The sequence below is a fragment of the Centruroides sculpturatus genome, unplaced genomic scaffold (assembly GCF_000671375.1).
Source record: "Centruroides sculpturatus isolate CEXI.00-Female unplaced genomic scaffold, Cexi_2.0 scaffold1345, whole genome shotgun sequence".
Lineage (NCBI taxonomy): Eukaryota > Metazoa > Arthropoda > Arachnida > Scorpiones > Buthidae > Centruroides > Centruroides sculpturatus.
This window is the reverse complement of record NW_019385916.1, coordinates 25,238-37,080: the sequence shown is the minus strand read 5'-3', so window position 1 is coordinate 37,080 and position 11,843 is coordinate 25,238. Positions and strand designations below refer to the sequence as shown.

At 27.6% G+C, this 11,843-nt stretch overlaps 2 long non-coding RNA genes across 2 annotated transcripts in view; one reads left to right on the top strand and one right to left on the bottom strand.

Annotated features, from left to right (window-relative positions):
- Positions 1–1,183, bottom strand: part of LOC111612556 — an 8,386-nt gene extending 7,203 nt beyond the window's left edge. Inside the window, exon 1 of the long non-coding RNA XR_002754624.1 lies at positions 734–1,183. This is a non-coding gene — a long non-coding RNA (uncharacterized LOC111612556). The remainder of the gene's footprint in view (positions 1–733) is intronic.
- LOC111612555 overlaps positions 1–4,872 on the top strand; it is a 17,002-nt gene extending 12,130 nt beyond the window's left edge. Inside the window, exon 3 of the long non-coding RNA XR_002754623.1 lies at positions 4,596–4,872. This is a non-coding gene — a long non-coding RNA (uncharacterized LOC111612555). The remainder of the gene's footprint in view (positions 1–4,595) is intronic.
- The last annotated feature ends 6,971 nt before the right edge of the window (positions 4,873–11,843 follow it).

Genomic DNA, 11,843 nt, shown 5'->3' with positions numbered 1-11,843 from the left:
CCTTCTATAGGAAATCAAAATTTACATAAAAAGGAATTTAAATACACTATATGAACTGTTCATTTAATATCAATTAAAAAGCACAGAATTTTAAACTGGTTAAAATTAGTAATGTTTTAAACTCAGGAGAGATCCATAAAAAACAACATGGTTTTCAATTTCAAAATTTTCAACTGATATTCAAAAGATCTTATGTTACACAACTTGAATCTCTTATTAAAACTATATATAGAAGGCTTAACAAGAAATTTATCTGGAATTAAAAAAAAACTTGCATAAATTTTGATTCTTGGCATAAATAAAAACACTTCATATGCTGTAAAAAAACAAACTACTAAGGAAACTCCATTTCATCAAAAAATTTTTTGTGAAGTATCAGATAAAGATTTATATTATATCCAATAAGAATAAACTTTGACAGAAAATAATTTATTAAAACAAAAAAGTTAGTCACAGATTATTTAGTTTTCAGTGAATATATTACATTTATGTAAAGTAATTAAGATGACATAAGAAAGAGATTACAATCCTGCTGTTTTTAATATGCATATTTTAACTAAAAATTATTTATATTCAGGTTTTGTTATGAGAACTGTCATATAATTTTAAGTCAAACAAAATAATAATGATATATGTAAAATAATAGTGTGTCATACAATACTGCATGACAAATTGTGTTACTGTATGTTTAACCAAAATACATACAATAAAAGTAAAATAATGATTAACTTACCAGAAACCAGATGGCTTGAATATAAAATATTCAGTTAATTGGTGATACCAAACAATTATTATTGGAAAATGCCGGCATTTATAGCATGCTGTTAAAAAAAGGATAATAATTCAAAATCTGCAATGGACCAACAGCAAGGTGTTTAGCAGTTACATTAAAAACTTAAGTCTGACTTACAAGAAGATAAACTCAGGTTTTGTCAGTTTATCTCCTGAAGTTCACTTACTAAATGTGTGAAAGTAGCTCATTAATGCTTTTTGCTTATTGAAGAAAAAAAATTCTTAATTTATTAAAAAAAGGCACTGAATCAAAATTACAAACTGGTATCTATTACTATTTCAACTGTCATATTTTAACAGACAATTTTCTGAACTTGTCTAGTGGAAAACTTGAAACGTTAAAATGTGATAGTTCATAATTAAATTGTAATTTATGAACTATCACATTTACTTATTAATTTAAATTATTATTGATAACAAAAAACAAAGCAGAAAAACTACAAATAAAAAAAATTAACCTAAATATATAATATTTGTAAAATATTGTACTTCTCATAAAAAACATTTTAAAATCAAAACTGAATAGATTGTGTTCCTATCTACTATTACTCTCACAAATGACTGCAAATTAAAACTTGCCATGTAAGAATAAAATTATTTATAATTTTTCTGGGGAGGGGAAAATTAAAAAAAACCATTACATTTTACAAAAATTAATATAGTATCAAATAAAAATGATAATAATCCATTCAAGGAGAAAATTCTTGTGATATTTCTATATTTTTTGAAAAATTTCTTAATATTGTTTTACTTAAAGTATTACAAATCACATTTTATTAAACTTTTATCTTCATTTTAAAAATGAAAATGGTTACATATTCATTTGATTTGATTTGTTACAAAAGAAAAAAGCTTTCAGATTCATCATTATTAAATTTGGGTATTTTTATGCATTTTTTTGTACTGAGTATTTGTATCCACTGATTTTCAAAGATATATGGATACAAATATAATGCCTCTGACTGACAATAATAATTTTTTTAATGTTATTTCATATCATCTTGAAGTATAATTAAATTAGTAATAGTTATTAAAGTAAATAAAATTAGTTTTAACAAAGTACAGCGGAACCCCAGTTAACAAATGTAATCCGCTCCACGAGTCCGTTTGTTAACCGAAGCATTTTTCCCATAGAAATTAATGCAAATACAATTAATCCGTTCTAGCCGTCAGTATTTTTGTAATTTTATTTGTAAAATGGGTTTTCTTTGATGAAGATATAAGAAAACGTAGTATCTATTATTACAGCAACAAATATGTAAACTTTATTTAATAAAGTAGCACTGTACATACCTTTGTTTCTACGGAGCTTAATACTTGGAAGAGGAATCCCCTCCATAAAAATATCAGGTAGCACTGCATCGGGAGTTTCTTCGAGTCAAGGTCTCTTTTGATAAGGAACAAGAAAGTGGTCTAAAGTTGATTGTCTTACTCTCTTAATCAAAATTTTTCTAAAATGCGCTAGCACAGTGTCGTTCATTAAATTTAATGACCTTATTAACCACAATTTTGTTAGGATGGTGCTTCTCAATAAATTCCTGCACATCATTCCATTTTTTGCAAATTTCCTTGATCTCAGCACTGGTGATTTCTTCCCTAGCCTCTTCCTCTGATGAATGCTCTTCTTGTAAGACTTTCATCTGTTCTTCCTGCATGGAACCAGCTATTCTGTCGTTAGTTCATTCTGATGGTCTTTCAGCAACTCCTCCACGTCTGCATCATCTACCTCTACTCTCAAACTCTTGCCAATGGACATGATTTCATGCACTATATCAGGAGAGCTCTCGTCTTCAAATTCCTGAAAGTTTTATTCTGGGACTCAAGTTGGCCAAAGTTTCCTCCAGGCCGATTGCAAAGTGTGGTGAGAGACCTCACTCCAGGCTTTGTCAATAAGGTTGATACAACGCAGGATGTTAAAATGCTCCTTCCAAAAAGCTCTAAGAGTTAAGTCAGTATCATTGGTAACCTGAAACACATGGTAAACAGCTTTTTAAAATTGGAAATCACTTGCTGATCCATTGGTTGAAGTAATGGAGTTGTGTTTGGTGGAAGGAATTTGACCTTGATGAAGTCATGTCACTATCCAAGTCATCCTCCAAATTTGGTGGATATGCTGGAGCATTATCCATTAAGAGAAGACATCTAAGAGGAAGATCCATTTCCTGAAGATAATTTTTAACAGTAGAAGCAAACACTTCTGTGAGCCAATCCATGAATAAAGTCCGAGTTACCCATGCCTTACTATTTGCCTTCCATTGTACAGGCAGTTTGGACTTTATCACATTTTTGCTCTTAAAGGCACAGGGATTTTCAGCATTGTAGACTAAAAGTGGCTTGATTTTGAGGTCACCACTTGCATTAACGCAAAATAAAAGAGTGAGTCTGTCCTTTACGAGCTTGTGCCCGGGAAGTGCTTTCTCTTCTTGGGTTATGTACATTCATCTAGGCATTCTTTTCGAAAAAAGACCGGTCTCATCACAATTAAACACTTGATTCCAGACGTATCCTTCACTTTTTACAAACTCTGTGAATTCATCTACAAATGCTTTTGTTGCTTTTTCATCTAAACTTGAAGCCTCCCCATGTCTTATGACACTGTGAATGCCAGTTCGTCGACGAAACCTATCAAACCACCCTCGGCTCACTTTAAAGTCCTGCCTGTCTGCACTTGTACTGGGTGTCTGGGTCAATAAGTCATTGTATAAATTTTTAGCTTTTTCACAAATTATAGCTTCGCTAACACTGTCTCCAGCAAGTTGCTTTTCATTGATCCATATTAGCAACAGTTTTTCAACTTCATCTAAAACTTTAGATCTTTGTTTCAATATCACATTCACTCCTTTATCCACTTCGGCAGCCTTAAATGTTTTTTTGTTTTTAATAATTGTAGAGATAGTCAATTTTACCATATTATATTCTTTAGCGATGTCAGAAACACGAATGCCATTCTCGTATTTTGCAATAATTTCTTTGCTACACTAAAACATTTTCTATTTTCATTGTCAGTTTTTCTTTGGTGCCATATTGATTAAATATACAGTATAAATAACAAAACTAAAAAACGAAGTTTAGCACACTTGAAAAAGCAATGCTTACCTCGTGCACGCCTAAGAGCAACTGAAATTTGTGAAGTTCCAGAACGGCTGGAAACTATTGGGTTGATGCAAAGTTTGTCCCGTTTTTAGCACCAGCTGGCTAAAAACACAACACTAAAGTGTTATTTCCTTCACATGTATAAAATTTCGATGTTGTTTGACAAAAGGGATTTCAGCTAGTATTTGAGAATAAAGTTGTCTTACTTAGTTGTGTTTTTAAAATTTTGTTAAGCATTATAAATGGCAGAAAATAAGGAGCATTTTCGACATATTATACTTTTTTATTTCCGAAAAGAATGCTTCACAGACACAAAAAAAAGATATGTTCTATGTATGGTGAGGGAGCCATTGATGATTCCATGTGCCGTAAGTGGTTCAGAAAGTTTCGTGAAAGCAAGCTTGCAAATTTGACGCAAAAAGCTGTTAAGTTCGTTATCCGAGACAAAATTTTTGCAAAATAAAAGTTTGTTAACCGATTTGGTCATTAACCAGGATGTTCATTAACCGGGGTTCCACTGTAGTTGTTATGTCATCATAAAGTAATAAAAAAGCCACATTTAGCTTTTGAAACTTTGTTCAACTTAATTATGTTAAATATCTCAATAAAACCAAAATTATTTTATTTGTATTTCATGTTCATCATCTTAGATTATCATAATAATTATGATAATTTTTTTTAAACTAATGTAACTATTTTTTTTTTTACAGGTCAGAAGAGTAATTCAGTAATTTGAACAGCATTAGCAATGCATTTGCCTGACATTTTTTATCAACAGATCATAAATAATTAAAATAAAATCAAGATAATGATCTAAATTGTTCTTTAATAACATCTATCTGTAATCAAATTTACAAGGTAAAATTTGATAAATGGACTAAAAATTATTAATTTCTCTATTCAAACAAAACACAATTAAAGGTTGTGAAAAAAGGACAAGATGAAGACTTTTATTGTTTCTTCCAAATTGATTATTTTATATAGAATTAATGGTTTTAATGAAATTTTAAGTTGTTCTTTAATAACATCTATCTGTAATCAAATTTACAAGGTAAAATTTGATAAATGGAGTAAAAATTATTAATTTCTCTATTCAAACAAAACACAATTAAAGGTTGTGAAAAAAGGACAAGATGAAGACTTTTATTGTTTCTTCCAAATTGATTATTTTATATAGAATTAATGGTTTTAATGAAATTTTAAGTTGGAATCAGATGTCCATATTATTGATAATTTTTTTCTATAAAATATAAATTATATAAGAAGGGAGTTAAATCACTTCTTAATTTCTCTTCTGTATCCCTAAAAGTTAGTAGTTGCAATGTGGTCAAAACTAATAATTTTACATGTTAAGAATTTTCAAAATATATATAAATAGTTTGCTGTATATTAGTTAATATGACGATTTTAGTCTCTGTAATCCAAAAATATTCTTGGTAGACAAATCTCACAGCAATCTTATTGGCAAATTAAATTTATTTTGTAAAGACTACATCAAATGCATTTCGGGCTGGTCTAATATTTTCCAGTCCCTCTTCAGTGCTAAAATAATAACAAAGAACGTAAAATGTTTAACTAAAACACGACATAGATGTATATCTACACCAAAATTATAAATTTTGGAGAAAAACTTACAATAACTGCTGGTGGTAATTAGACCAGCCCGAAATGCATTTGATGTAGTCTTTACAAAATAAATTTAATTTGCCAATAAGATTGCTGTGAGATTTGTCTACCAAGAATATTTTTGGATTACAGAGACTAAAATCGTCATATTAGTTAAGAATTTTATTAAAGAAACTGTTGTATATGTAATACTAGCTGTTACTTGCGACTTTGCCCGCGCAGATTTTGCAAGCAAACCCCATTTATATTCAGTATTTCAACAACCACAGTAATTGTTATATAAACCCTACCACTGAGAATGATGAGAATTGCTGAGAATCAAATTAACTATTTTCAATTTGATCAATTTTCTGGAACATTTACAATCATTCTATAATCGAACCAATATACAATAACAAATTCGAATTTAAAACGGTTCGAACATTTAAAAATCGAAATAGATAATAACATTTCAGACATTGTTATAAATATTTTTAATTTAATACACCTAAGTACTCGATGAAGAGTAAATCCTCTCCGATTCCTGCCTGCAGGGGAATTTCGAAAAATCCCTTCTTAGTGTGCATTCTCATGGCATACCCTACTAAAACGCAGATAAAAACAAAAAATTGCATCTAAAATAGTACAGTAGAAGCCATTCTTCCGGTTAAGCCTTAATGCTCCCCCTCTCCCCCACGGAGGAATTTTGAAAAATCCCTTCTTAGTGTGCGTTTCCATGACGTACCCTAACTGTCTACCAAATTTCACCTCTTTAGGTTAAGCGGTCTGCTCTCGGCAATGATGAATCAGTGAGTGAGTGAGTGAGTCATTCAGTCAGTCAGTCAGGACAAGCAATTTTATATATTTAGGTATAAGATATTCTCTAAGTAGCCTTCCTAAGACACACTATAATTATTCTTATAGAATTTATGAAAATATATAAAGAAAACAAGTCCAAATTATGCTAATAAACTGATAAGTTCTAATTTTATATACTCTGACTAATTACAAGTCACATAGTATCCAAGTTCTATTATAACAGTTAATCCAGCCTTATCATTTAATTTATAAAAAAACTGTTAATGATAATATGAATTATACACACACAATGGAGATAATAAATTTCTACTGAAACTTTGGAAAATGGCTAGATAAAGCAAGAGTTGTTAAACTTGACATGCAATTTTTATTTTATTTTAATCTACAGCAAAATTTTACAAAATTACTTAGTGTTTTTAGTTTGATAATTTTTAAAACAACATAATTACAAAATTTTGTATACAGTATTTGTTTTATTTCTACATGATTAATGAATTGAAAAAGCTATTTTTCAATTGAAAAAATTCAGATGATTAAAATATAGTAACAAATAGCCTTTAATCCAGCAAAACAATAAAACTGAAGAATAAACATTTTCAGCCACACCTGACCCAAAGTTTGAACCTGACCACTAAATGTAGCCAAAAATGTTCATTATTCTTCAATTTTATTGATTTGCTGAATTAAAAGATTGTTGATTATTATATGTATTGACTGTAGGTAGGCAAACACTATACAAAAAACTAAACAGATATAAAAAAAATTCAATACAGAAAATTAAGCAAGCTATTAATAAAGCTGAATAAGACAAAAAAAAAAAAAAAACAAAAGGAGAAACAAGTAATATTTCTTTGTTTTATTTTGACTTCTGTCACAAATCTCTAACAACAAAATAATATGTAGTGTGTTTACAGAAGAATTTGAAAGACTGAAGAATCATTAAGACCTAATAAAAAAACTGAGGCAAGATTTTGGTAAACAAGCAATTCTTAAGTTATAGTTTCTCTCCAATAATAAATACCTAATATTTCTTACTTTTATTGGTTTATATATGCACTAGCAGCCCAGGACGCCCCCTAGTGGGCGTTCTAGCGTTTTTTCATCATTCGCCCCCTAGTGAACATTACAGGCATTCCATGACAATAATAAATTCCGATTACAAATATACTGAATTATTTATATTGAATGTTTGAAATATGACACACGATAGGGGTGCCTCTAGTGTCCATTATCATACCATTACGCGGACAGAAGGATACCCATTGAATGGGTTATATATATAGATGTACAGTACTTATTCTGATAAGGTCAGCACTACATTCAAGAAAAAATGCATAGAATGTAAATAAATGAACAAGACAAATACAACCAATTGTTTTTACACTATTTTTAAATATTTTGATTTTAACATGATCTGGAGAAAAAAAACTGAATTCTGTTTTTAAACAATTTGTTTTGATTCTAGTATGTTTCAATAAATTTGCTTTTTAAAAATCTTCATTTTATTTTAATTCAAACTATGAATTCCCCCCCTTAATTTTCTACAAAACTGCTTTTTAAAGAACATTCTTGAAATTTGCATTTAACTATTTTTTTTACAAATTAAATAGTCTTTCATTCCAACTTTATCCTGTAATTGTATAATCAGAAAATCTTCAAGTTTGATAATTTGTGTATATAATTGTGTAACTTCTAATTCTTAAATACAGAATAGTTTTTGTATAGCCATTTTGCATTTAATTGAAAAAGATCAAATAAAAATTGAGTAATATAAATTTATTAAATTTTGATAATATATAATAATCAGAGGGGGACAATTTTAACTTAACTAAAATTGAAATATTTTGTTTAACCACTTTACTGTTACCAACAAAATTAAATAATCATCTGCAATAATGTTTTTTGGCTGTCTAGGCAGCAATCTTCAGGATACATCGTACAGAACAGATATACATAGATTTGAACATATCCTATTACATTAATTGGTTTATCATATTAATTTTACTGGTTTGGTCTGGAACAGATTTTCATTTTTCCATATAAACTACCTTTTTTAAACTTTTTTTACATGGATTTTTCAAGAATGTATTACTGTGTAAAAACAGAATTGGGTGACATTTGTTTCTTAAAATATTACAATGCAAACAAATATATACAACATTAGATAGTATTAAATCTCATCCTGTGCTAAATTTTTGATATATAAAAAAAACTTTTTTAAAACTAATACAATACTAGATTTAACAAATTAATGTTTCATGTGTAAGTCATGTGATATTTATCATGTGGCTTGCACATAAATATAAGAAATCAAAAAATATAATGTTTTTAAGTCTCTAGATTATATGTAACATTCCTCTTATATTTACAAGCAAAAAGCATTATGTTGTTACTTTTCACATATGAATAATCAAAATATAAATGATAATGTTATTTCAGATTAAAATTTAATCATCTGACTTATGAACTTTCCACTTCATTATAACAACAATAGTAACTTTTCTATAACCTTTAATGTTTAAATACAATATTGTTATAATGTGTAAAAAAATGTAATAATAACACACATTGAAGTTGCAGTGTCTGTATAACTACTGTAGACAATAAACAATTACTCATTATTTCATAAGGCTTAATGTATATTAATTTCAGAAGAAAAATTTAAAAGCTGTTTNAATTAGCACCCATGCTAATATGCCATTCATTGTGTCAGTAATGGCTTCAATTTTATTTCCATTAATCAAATGTATTATATCAGGTTTATAAGTGTGTATACTATCCCATGATGTAAAAATTTTTAATTAAAAGAACATTTTAATTTAAGTATGTTACATTAATTTGTCAGTTTAGTATTGCACAGCAAATTATACAGTAACAGACCTCAGAACAGAAAATGACTTCAAAATAAATGAGAATAGTAACTCCCAGCAAGGAAAGAGTGATTAAACAGTTACAAATAAAATTAATTGGTCATGTTATATTTCAGATTTAATTCAATTTATTTATTTAGAAAGTTTAAATCATATATTTTAATTAAATCTAAATAGAACTATCTGTTTCATTTATCTCAAGAATGTATTTTTTACTTCCAGGAAAATTAATTTACTTGAAGAAGTTAATTTTATATAATGAAAAATTTGCATTTGTTTTATACATGCATTTATATAAACTAATATTAATGGTTAGAAAATTGATAATTTAATAATCATATGATATATTACTTGTTTATAAGCTACTGAAATAAGAACAAATTATTTGTCCACAATAGATATCTTGTTTATCGTCTAAATATCATCATCTAAGCCATATTTGTAATAATTATTTGTAAATAACTATTCCATATATGGAAGAATCAAAATTCCATATTTTCTGATTTATCAACATTTTTAAACAATTATTTCCAATAAGAAGTGTTTGAAATCACCACAGTCATATTTTTATTCAAGTCACCTTATAGTATTTTTATTCATCATAATGCAAGAGGCTAAATATATCAATTGAAATAAATAAGATGATGAGCACTTAATTTATGAATCTTGCTTATATTTTAATAAGAAAATATTCTGAAAATAAAAAAAAATTATTTATGTGCAATCTACAAACTTCAAATTTTAAAAAATGAAATGTAAAATATTTTGCTAATCAGTGTCACTCAATATAGGTTGTGAACAAGTTATAAAATGTTAAAACCTGAGTATACTTAAGTGACCACAAATTATAATTTCTTGGTGAATACATATATTAACATCCCAAAGCCCGATGTATTGATATTAATCCATATTTTCATCATAATTAATTGGGCTATTATGNCACTCAATATAGGTTGTGAACAAGTTATAAAATGTTAAAACCTGAGTATACTTAAGTGACCACAAATTATAATTTCTTGGTGAATACATATATTAACATCCCAAAGCCCGATGTATTGATATTAATCCATATTTTCATCATAATTAATTGGGCTATTATGATATAATCAATAATTAAAAACTGTTCCTAATTATTAATTATAGCATAATAATAGCCCAATTAATTACAGTGAGCATTTGGATTAGTATAGGAAATATAAATTCTTCTCAGAATAAAACTCATTCAAAACCTAATTATATTACTAATAATAAATAGAGGTGTAGAATATGTCTGATTGCATGAACAAGGTTCAGGGAAAATTTGCAGTAGAAAACATATGACAACAACCACAAAACAATAAAAACAAAAATAAGAGTAATGTCACAGTTAAGCCTAGCAACATTAATTGGGAAGATTTTCCAAAATGAGATCTTGTGTTTTAAGAGTGAAGTTGAAATTTTGTTTACATTATTTCTGATGAATTCACTTAGTTGTTTACATCACTGCCTACATCAGTAGTTCTTAACCTTTTTATACTCGCAGCCCACCAAATATTTCATAATTTTTTGTGACCCCCATTTTTTAATAATAATTTATATTTGTTAAATTATCTATAATAAATTGATTTTTTTATTATTGCTTTATTTATTATATAAAAATATAATTAATGTAAAACATAACTTTATTATTTCATTATCTATTTAAATAACATTCAAAATTCACAATTAAACATAAAATCTGATTAATTTTTAACAGAAAATAAAATAAACATTTAAAAATTCATAGAAAAAACAAAATATATTCGAAAATAATTTAATCAGATTTCTGCTACTGAATATCCTCAACTAATTTGTTAATTCTTGGTTCGATTATTCAATCCAAAGTTGATGCTAAAACTAAACTAAAACACCCACAACTTGTAAAGATTTTATCTTTACAAGTTGTGGGTGTTTTAGTTTAGTTTTATATTTTGCAAAACATTTAAAATTTCAAAGCCTACTATTTTTCCTAATTATTTTTAAAATTCCAAGCATTGATAGTTTCTTAGAATTACTTTGGAATAAAAGATGTAAATACTTAAGGTGTAAGTAGCATATTTGCATTTATTTCTTCTGTACTAACAAAGTTGTGTGTAGGAAGAAATAAATAAAAAAATTAAATACGAAAACTTTATCTTTCTTATTTCACTTTTCAATACAATATTCAGTTATACATCAATTTTCTTTTTATTATATTCTGAAGGAAATTTTGCATGATTTGGCAGCCCCCGGAAAACTTCTTATGGATCCCCAGGGGGCCGCGACCCTCCTGTTAAGAAACACTGGCTTACATCACTGCCTACATCACTGTCTACAATTATGCACTACAGTAAGGAGGAATTGCTCTCAGTCGTGGAGCCATGTTTTTGATTTTTACAAAAAACTGAAACAGTTTTAAAAAGAACTATAAAAAAATTTTTTTAATAACCTCTTTCAAACACTAAAATTGTGAAATTTCAAGTCAGCTTGAATTACTCATTCCAACACAAAAAAATTTTCAAATTAAACTGCATTTAAAAACAAAATTGTCTTGATTAAATATATAAATAGAAGTTTTATCATCTTAAATTTAAATAAACACTATTTTCTTTTATTTTTCATTATTTCTTCATAGATTTATTATAAAATAAAAAATAATGTTAAAAT